Source organism: Carcharodon carcharias, chromosome 19 (assembly GCF_017639515.1).
Source record: "Carcharodon carcharias isolate sCarCar2 chromosome 19, sCarCar2.pri, whole genome shotgun sequence".
Classification (NCBI taxonomy): domain Eukaryota; kingdom Metazoa; phylum Chordata; class Chondrichthyes; order Lamniformes; family Lamnidae; genus Carcharodon; species Carcharodon carcharias.
In genome coordinates, this window is record NC_054485.1 from 108,811,765 (window position 1) to 108,822,402 (window position 10,638).

The following is a 10,638-nucleotide window of genomic DNA, read 5'->3' on the forward strand; positions in this document are numbered from 1 at the left end:
GTTCTTGTTCCTCTATTATAAAAATTAGCTGCTGATTGTACTGCTCTCCAGGTATAGTTCCTGAAGGTTCCCTCTCAGGTTCTGATATTATCCTGGCATTAACACTGACTGAATCTATTTCTATCTACAACACCCATAGAAAATTTCTCACCTTCTCATCTCCTGTAAATTCCCACATCTTGGAGGTCAGAAATCCTGTTTAAGCTACTGACTCGCTTTCCATATTTCTCCACCTTTGCAATCCATCTGTCTTCGTCCTCCATGAGTATAGCACAATATATACATCCCTCCAACTCCATCTCAGTTATAATGTTCTCAGCTGTTTCCCTTTCTTGTTCCATCTTTTCTGTCGTCTGTTTAAGTTGTGTTTTTTTCAACTATCTAACGTTCAATATTACTTCAGTCTGTTATCTCTTTTTAAATGTTCCCTTCCCTTTCATTTTTTAATAGCTTTTTAAATACTTGGACTACCTTTAATTTATTTAGACTCCACTGGTGTCCGCCAATGCAAGTGACAATGTTATTAGTTAATTTGTTAAGTTTCTTTTGTTTTATACTATTTGAATCTATTATTTGCACTCCTCAAAAATGTTACATTTTTTTGTTATTGAGGGATGCTGTCTCCTTATGATTTCTAAAGACACCTCTTTTCTTTCCTTAAACTTCCAAAGTGCTTTCTTGTTAAATCTGTCTCTGTTTGGGCCATTCTTTCGGAAAATACCCAATGAATTTGTCCCAGATTTGCATAAAGTGAGCTCGCAGGCGTGAAAAGAGTTGTTTTATCTGCCGGCCGCAATTGTGGGTTTTGTACCATATCGTCCCATGCCCGTGAGTCCCACCTCATTAATAATACATTCCCAGGAAACCAGGAAACACCCCAGGTTGCTGCTGGGATGGCCTCTGATTCCCCTGCCTTGCTGTCATCTGAGGCCTTCAGAAATCTGAGTACCATATTTAAAGGGAGCCCCTGCACAGAGCTAGCACTTTCTAAGGGATCGAAAGCTATTAGAAAGTCATGGTTGCCAAAGGGAGGAAATATGCTGCCCCCAAATTTAGTAACGCCTTCCTCAGGTGCTTACTGGATGCCTTGGAAGCCCATTGTGAAGTCCCCTGCCCTACTCCGAAGGTCAGCAAGCAAGGTCCTGCATGGGAGGCGGTGGCAGCAGTGGTCTATGTCAACACCCTGCAAAAGAAAACAGCCGTCCATTGCCGAAAGAGGATGAATGACCTCCTCCATTCAGCCAGGGTAAGCCACTGTTCACAACGCACTCAACTCACGTGCTCACAAACCTATCACACATCCACAGAGATCTCACTTATCTGGCCTGGCAGATATCCTGCTTACACTCGCTCCGCCTCTATTCATGCAGGACAAGCTGGCACACCAAGAAGGATAGGTTGCAGACTGGTGGAGAAATACCCAAAATCACGGACTTTGAAAATCAAGCCTTCCAAGTTTGTCAAACTTGATTTCCCTTTCATAAACCCATGTTGACTTCTCAAATCCCATTGATATTTTCAAGTGTACTGTTGTCACATTCTTTGTAATAGACTCTAACATTTTCCCTACCACTGATGTTGGCTAACTAGTCTGTAATTCGCTGCTTTCTCCCTCCCTCCTTTTTTAAATAGTGGGGTTACATTTGCTACCCTCTGGGACTGTTCCAGAATCTACAGAATTTTGGAAGATGTCAATCAAAGCATCCACTATTTCCATGGCTGACTCCTTCAGAACCCTGGGATGTAGATTACCGGGCCCTGGGGATTTATCAGCTTTCGTTCCCAGTAATTACCCCAGCACTATTTGTTTACTAATGCTAATATCCTTCAATTCCTCCTTCTCACTAGACCCTTAGTTCCCAAGTACTTCTGGGAAGGTATTTGTGTATTCTTCTGTGAAGACAGAGTTATTTGATTGCTCTGTCATTTCCTTGTTCTCCATTATAAATTCTCCCATTTTGGACTGTAAGGGAGGCAGGGACATCCAAGATTTCTGGTACTCAGAGAACTGCTGGAGGCTAGAAATCTGCTGAGTCCAAGTCAGATGACGAGCCTCTGGTCTCCATCATACTTCAGTTGCTGCAACTGCAAAGGCAAGCTGAGGAACATCAGCAAGGGATGCCCGCTGCACTCCTCAGATTAGAAGGCACAATGGAGGACTGTCATGCCAACACACCGAGGTCAAAACTGGCAGGATGGCAGTTGTCAAGGAGAGCTTCGTCCAGGACATCTGTCCTGCACTGCTACATGGGCTGAATTCCATTGCTGATGCCATAGGTGGCCTCCAACTTTGTCAGCTGAAGAGGGGTGTGGGGCAGCTCGATCGCAATCCAGTTTCCCCTTCCCCTCATGGAGTCAGCCAGCAGACAGGCACCCATAGAGAGGAGGACCAGCAGCTCAACACCCCGGGGCCATCCACATAGCTTACTCCGGGAATGTTCGGCCGATCCAAAACTATTCTTGCTGTGACCCCTGCAAATCCAGCTCAACAGGCCGAGGAGGGTGCAGCTGGCCCACAGCAGGACACCCAAAGGAGGCCGGGGCCCTCCAGGTCTCAGCCCTCCAGAGGATGCCTGCCAAGGTCATCACAGACTGGGCATAGCAGTCAGCAGGCTGTCTCCACCTCCTCTGTGGATGTCCAGGGAGCATCAAGATGTAGCAGCAGGGGTTAGGAAAGTTAAGAGATGTAACTGCACAGCCTGAGGATGAGTGTTAATCACTTGTATATAATGTTCATGATTGTAAATAAACTCCCAAGAATGTCTCCTAGTCTGTGGCTCCTTGTTCTGATGAACAGTGCTCCTGTTACTCAGATGTAAAGACTTAGTTCCTGCACAGGATAAAGGCAGGTGTCTCAGCCCAGGGCCTCTTCCCTGTGTGGTGTGTAACCTTCAGACCAAATTGATGGTCCGGCCCCACACTCACTGGACACATTACTGATGCCTGCACCTCGACGGTTCTCATTATTGCTGCTAGAATGTAGTGGGCAGGCGTCACAGAGTTCCATCTTGTCATCTCGTCATTATCTTCCATGAATCTTGCAACCATGAGGGCCTCCTGAGCTCGCTTGTCTTGTCTGGTAACTGTAATGGTCTCATCACTGGCATCCTTGCCTTCAAGGGCCTCATCATCATCCCCATTGGTGTCCTCCTCATCGGAGGAGACGTGCATCTCTTCCATCTCCCCCTTAGCCAGGTCCTCCCCATGTTGCAGCGCCAGGCTGTGGAACGCGCAGGAAGCGACAATGATGCATGACACCCTTGATGGACTGTATTGCAGTGCTCCACTGGACCTGCCAAGGCACTGGTGCCTCACTTTCAAAATGCCTATCATTTATTCCACCAAAGTCCAGGTTGCAGCATGGGCCTTGACATCTGCTGCAGTCTGAGACTGCAGCATGGCTGTCATCAGCCACATCCTCTGTTGGTAGCCTTGTCCCCGAGGAGCCAACCCTTCAGTCTCTGTGGCCCCTGGGAGATCTCAGGGATCTGAGACCTGCTGAGCATGTAGGAGTCGTGGACACTCCCTGGGAGCTGTGCGCAGACCTGCAGGATGCATTTGTGGCAGTCGCACACGAGCTGAACGTTCAGCGAGTGGAAGGCCTTGCGGTTGACGGAGTTGACTGCTTGTTGCCATGGAGATCTAAGCACCAATTGAGTGCAGTCAGTAGCACCCTGCACCTGTGGAAAATCAGAGATCTGAGCAAATCCCAGTTCTCTTGCTTCCTAGCTTTCCTGGCCCCAGGCAAAATGCACAAAGCTCTGTGCCTTCGCAAAGATGGCCTCCATGACCTCCTGAATAAACTTGTGCATGGAGGTTGTGAGATGCCGCACAGGGCACCTGTGGAGCCCTAGAAGGAGCCACTGACGTAAAAATTGAGCATCGCGGTCATTTTCATGGCCACTGCCAGTGGATGACCTCCAAGCCCCTATGGCGCCAAAACCTTCAGCAGGTGGCAAATGTGACCGACTAGTTCCCTAGATGTGCACAGTCTTTGACAACACTAGTTCTCAGTCATCTGCAGGAATGACAGACGATGTCTATAGACCCTGGCTCCATTGAAGCGCCTATTCACGATGGCTCACTGTGGATCTTCAGCTGCCAAGCCTTCATCTTGAGGGAAGTTCTCCTCTCTTTGTCGAGCAAGGCACCTCCGCCACTGTCTCCTTTTTCTCTGGTATCTGTAAGCCATGAAGCATAATGCAAAAGCACCGGGTTCCATGATCCTGATGTTCTCCTCCTGCAGGATCAAAGAGAGAGACAGGGTGTCCTAAGGACCTCTCTTGGTTAAGTCTGAAGGCCCCTTCACACATGCAGGAGAGTGCTGGTCACCACTTGGATGTCCATGTGTAATGTGCTCATCGGCTTTACAAAACCCCACCTATCTTCACCCGATTCCACCTAACTGATTGGCGACTGCTTTGGCCACTGGACTCCGTGCTGTGCCCTCAGCTCAGGCACAGACGTTCTCTTAACCCGCAATGCAAGGCTGCGCTATAAACTTGAACCATGATGGACACTGGCCCATACCTTAATAAAGACATTGCAAGGGGCTGTGAGTGCCTTCACCAGTGACTGCACCACAGCCACCTCTCACAATTGGATTCTACAACTTGTCTAGTCAACCAATTGTTATGCTGCCTCCTAAAACACACATTAATTTGCAGTCTGCACTCGAGGGGTGAAAAGTTCTGGAGCATTTGGTGGCACTTCTGTGCTTCTGCATTGCTTGAGTGAAAGAATGAAAAAAACCCAGTTTTGGTGAAAGGTCATCAGCCTGAAACGTTAGTTCTGTTTCTCTCCCCACACACACTGCCAGACCTGCTGAGTGTTTCCAGCATTTTCTGTTTTTATGTCAGAATGCATAAGTCATTGAAGGTGGCAGGACAAGTGGAGAGAGCAGTTAATAAAGCATACAGTGTCCTGAGCTTTATTTATCCTGAGTACAAGAGCAAGGAGGTTATGCTGAACTTGTATAAGACACTCATTAGATCTCAGCTGGAATAATGTGTACAGTTCTGGGCGCCACACTATAGGAAGGATGTGAACACATTGGAAAGAGTGCGGAAGAGGTTTACAAAAATGGTTCCAGGAATGACTTCAGCTATGAGGATAGATTGAGGGACTGTTCTCCTTGGAGAGAAGGAGGCTAAGAGGAGATTTAATAGAGATGTTCAAAATCATGAGGGAGATGGATATAGTAGATAATGAGAAACTGTCCCCGCTCACAAAAGGATCGAGAACAAGGGGGCACAGGTATAACGTGATTTGCAAAAGAAGCAAATGTAACAAGTGAAAATTTTTTTCACGCAACGAGTGGTTCGGGTCTGCAATGCACTGCCTAGAAGTGTGATGGAGCCAGGTTCAATCGAGGCATTCAAGAGGGCATTAGGTGATTATTTGAATAGAAACAATGTGCAAAGGTATGGGGAAAAGGCAGGAAAATGGCACTGAGTCATAATGCTCAGTTGGACAGCCGGTGCAGACACAATGGGCCGAATGGCCTTCTCCTGCATTGTAACAATTCTGTGAGTGAGCAGAAAAGTTTCAGAGGTCCAATTCCAAGCGTGTCAATGGAGCTGCAGCTGCACAGTCTCAGCTGCAGAAGCGAGCTGACTTTTGACAAGCTTTTCCAAGTGTGGCCGCTTCCCTCACCCCCTTCCCCCCACCCCCAGGCATCCCTCCTTCAGTCTTTGCTGCCGTGCCCACCACCACCTGCCTGACCCGCACTGGAGCCCTTGCCCTTGCCCCACACTGAAAGCCAGCCTGGAAAAAGTGACTTGCCTGTGCCCCCTGTGAATGCACTGCAACTCATCCTTAATGTCCTATGGGAAATGCTCGCGAGCACTGTGCAAGGTTGTGTGCACTCGCTTCTGAGCTCCCCTTGAAGCTCAAGTGCTAGCCTTTAAGGGCAGTTATGAAGCATGCAGTTCTGAAGTCACACTGACATAGGCGGTAAATTTGATGTGGAGGAATAATTCCAGCAAAAAGGCCTTATAATGAGATGCTAAGTATTGAAATTAGGTTCCCGATATGCAGCAATGGCAGACATGACCCATCATTGATGGGTGAAGAGGACGATTGCAAACTGGTTTCACGAAGGCGTGAAACTGATTTTTAGCCTTCTCGCCATTTGAGCCGCCCCTGCTCATCATGACGCCCGAAGCCAATGGGACCGGACGATTCGGCCCAAAGAAATTGATCTGCCCCTGTTTCCTGGCTCTTGTTATTTTACCTGATTGCTAAAACTTTGAGCTGTTCGAGAACAGTTCATTATAGGTTACCAAGTTCATGCTGATATTGACTTCTTCACACGTGGAGCACACTGCACAAGATTAATCAAATTCTTCTACATTTTATCCCTCGCTCCTCAAGCAGCGATGCAAATAACAGCCCATGTAATGAACCAGAGAGTAAATAAACACAAACGCATTATCAAAAATGCCTTAAGTATTGACAGCCAAGTGTCAACCCCAAGTCAATGTTGAGGATCAATGTCTTAGGTTTCTCTATCTTACGTGCTATCTCCTCACCTTAAACTCTTCAGTAGTTTCTTCTAGTGACAGCAACTCGTGGGTTTGATGGCTTTTTGAACTTTGACAAACAACACAGATGGGATGATTGTCAGTTTTACAAAATAACTTCATCTTCTCCTTGTGGAGGCTGCACAGCTCCTTCCGCTGATCACTTTTCAGCATCCCCCATATGTTGGACATCTCGAAGGATTCCTCAGGCACTGAGCTCCAAGTAAAATGTGCACAGTATAAAGTGAAGCAATTTTAAGTTTTTGTTTTTTATTCCAGCAGAAATATTATAAAACACAACCCAGCAAAGGACAGGCAGCAGTGATGAATGTAAATGGATTGTCGAAAAACCGGACACTTTAATTAATTTCCCTCAGGGAACCTGCCAAACTGATCCAGTCTGACCTGAAAAGGTGGGAACTTTCTAAGTGTTGATGTTCAAAGGGACTTGGGTGTGCTCGTACAAGGAATGCAGAAATTTAGCATGCAAGTACAGCAAGCAAATAGGAAGGCAAATGGCGTATTGGCCTTCATTGCAAGGGGATTGGAGTACAAGAATAAAGAAGTCTTACTATAATTATTGTAGGGTTTTGGTGAGACCGTATCTGGAGTACTGTGTGCAGTTTTAGACTCCACATTTAAGAAAGGATATACTTGCATTGGAGGCAGTACAGCAAAGCTTCACTATTGGCCTCTGGAACGGCCTATGGTGAGAGGCTGAATGAACTTGGCCTATATTCTCTGGAGTTTAGAAGAATGAGAGGCGATCTCATCAAAAACTGCAAGATTCTGAAGGTCTCGGTGGGTAGGTGCTGAGAGATTGTTTCCATTGGTCGGGGAATCTAAAACACAGGTTTCACGGGGATACAGCCTCAGGATAATGGGTAGATCATTTAGGACTGAGATGGGGAGAAATTACTTCACTCAAAGGGTTGTGATTTTTTTTTGGAATTCTCTATCCCAGAGAGTTCTGAATACTCCATCGTTGACTATATTTAAATCTTGCATAGACAGAGTTTTGGAGTCTTAGGGAATTAAGGCATATAGGGAGTGGTTGAGAAAGTGGAGGTGAAGCCCACAATCAGCTATGGTCATTGCTATAACTGATTCCCAGGCAAGGTCCCCCAATTTGTTAATTTCCCAAATGGGACCCCAATTTTGTTATGCTCCTAGGTGAGGAGGAATGAGCTGACTCCCCTTCTTCATTCAACCCCTCAGTTGGTCGTAGCAAGGTTAATTTAAAAGGGATCCCTTCCCCCCACAAATAGCTTTTTCCCAGTCCAAATGTATTTGTCTTTTAGAAGAAACCAATCTAACCAGGATTTCTTGAGTCAAAGAAAGAGCAAGTTTATTACTTGCTAAAAACCTGAGAAAAAAATAATAAAAATGCAACACAGATCAGAAATGAGAAGTTAAGTCCAAATATAAGTTTAAAAAATATGCGAATCAATCTTTGACTTGTCTGTGATCCATGAGCAGTAGATGACAAAACGCTAGGGCTGTTAAGTTGGATGATTCAAGTAGAGCTGACTTTGGCAGTTGAACAGGTGGTTTCCAGACACTTTTTTCTGCGGTTGGCTGAAGAAGCTGTCCTATTTCCTTTTCGATTGTGGCTTTGCTGACTTACCTCCAGCAACAGAGGGAAAGAGAGAGCCTTTTGCCTGCAAGCTTCAGGGCTGTCTAGTTGATCTTTTTCTGCTGTGACTCTCACAGCACACACTTGCCATGAGAACACTTGCACAGTAAAACATTAGCACATGTAGATCAGGTCTGCAGCTAGCTTTTTAACCCATTTCCTTGTGTATTTCTGGAAGGGGAAAAATACATGTCTTTTGCCTGAAATCCGTTTTCTTTCAACTCAGACCATTTCCACACTCTGAGATATATTCAACAGGAGATGGTTTTGATGGATGTTTGCTGAGATGTGACAATCAGTCTCCATTGTCTCTGTAACCATAGGAGATTAAAGTTCAGTCTTTTGCATTGAATCTCTTCCTTTCAAGTGTCTCTGTCTGAAGTAAGCCTTGACACCTTTTTAGGCGTGACATTCCATGTTCTCTCAGAACTAGTCGGTCGATTATAGGAATTTTCCCGAAAATGGTTACTTTACATTCTCAGAAAGCTTTTGCTCAGTATCTTTGATTGTATGTCTTTTTGAAAAAAACATGTCTTCCTTAAAAAGTTAAATATGCCAGTAACTAATTCGGGTCTGTGATCCACTGTCATGACATTGTAGTAATTGGTGGAGCTGACTCAATGGGCTGTGTGGCCTACTCCTGCTCCTGTTTCTTGTGTTCTTGTGCACTGAATGTTTTTCTCACCCTACATGGACAGAAACAAAAATATCAGACAGAGGTTGCAGCAATTAGAAGGACAAGGTGCAGACAATCCCAACCCAGTCAAATCCGCAAAGTCATCGGGAACATCATCAATATGGGATGAGGGTCCAAATTAGAACATTTCTTCCACAGACTATACTTAAACAATAGGCGGGTCAAAGTCCCAGCAATGAGAAATCCAAATTCCTCCATTCCCATCCTTCAGAACTTCTTGTTCCACTGGAAAAATTACGGAGGTGGAAAAAAGTGTACTTAATGACACTGTGGATGTGTGGTTGAAAGCTCATCTTGGGGTCAAACATGAAACCAATGTTGTGGATACTCACGTTCAACTTCAGACAATTGCCAGGATGGAATCAGTGATTAGGGAGTGGCGTCTCTATCAGGACCTGAAGACAATGGCTTCAGCCTTCCCAATACTTAATTATAGGAAATTTCTGCTCTTCCAGTATTGATGTTGGGTAAGCAGATGGATAATTTAGAGGCAGTGGAGGAGCCGAGAGAGGTGGTGGTGAGCTAGAGCTGGGTGTCATCAGTGTACATGTGGAAGCAAGGAATGAGCAAAGAATTCATATTTTAAGATGAATTAGAAGAAATAAGATTTGAATGATTGAGAAGCACAAATAGTCAAGCAAAATACTATGAATACAGGAATCTGAAATTAGAAACAAAAAAGTGCTGGAAATAGTCGGAAAAATCTGGCAGCATCTCTGGAGAGAGAGAGGGACACACACTGTTAACGTTTCAGGACAATGGCCTTCCATCTGAATTGGAAGCAGTTAGAGATGTGACATCATCAGAAGACAGGGAGGATAATATATATATATATATATATATCACCCTGGTTACTTTATAAACTTATTACTTTTCAAAAATGAACAAATGGCTAGACTGATAAAATGGCTGCGGGTGACCACAAGATGGTAGTTCTGAAAGTTTCTGAACTGCTTAAACATGGGCAAAGGCTACCTCATCAAACTCCTGGAATGCAACACTCCTTGCCTTATATAAACATTCCAGCCATGCTAAGACAAAGGGCTAGTAGACGAGGCATCTGCACCAGCCAGCGCTGCACAAAGGCAGAGTTATTGGGATTCTCATCTCCAACTTTGTGCTAATGGTTCTACAGTTACATGCTCAAGATATAATGGGTTTTAACAAGGATGTCTCATTAGCAGAATAGCTTGACCTGAAACCACCCCGTCACATGACTGAGACTTGAGCTGTTTGAATTACTTTAACTATACAACTTTCGGATTCCATCTTCAGTTGTGGTTTAACCTCAGAAGAGAAAACTGGACTCCAGGCTAGCAGCCTGCCTCTCTGACCTCCATCTCTCTCAGAGTCTGATCTCCAGACCTACAGAGTGACCTAATTCCCAGGATACAAGAATACTTTTCTGCACCTTCAATGGTCTCAACCTGCAACTGAGTTCCTAGGGCCAAGACCAGGAATTCTGCCAGACAAAGCCACCTGAAAGAACCTTCATTGGACTTAAACTTACTGGACTCTGGACTCACGTTAAACCATAATTCTTACTTTTATTGTGGTCTTTGTCCTTAACTCCCCTTCTTTCCCTTATCCTTCTTTTATAGTATGAATGAAAAAGGGGTGGATGTTGTGAAACGCCTTCCCACTTTTTTGTGTGTGGGTGTGTAAAAGATACTACCCCTCTTATTTTACTTTATCCCGAGTTTAATGTTGGGTTGTTACTCAATGATTGGATCACTCCAAAACTGAAGGGTTGTGGAAAATTTAAAGAGGGAAACCAAAAA

General features: G+C 45.1%; 1 pseudogene; it reads right to left on the reverse strand.

The window, feature by feature from the left end:
* Positions 1-6,716, reverse strand: part of LOC121291326 — a 28,823-nt pseudogene extending 22,107 nt beyond the window's left edge.
* Positions 6,717-10,638: the final 3,922 nt, after the last annotated feature.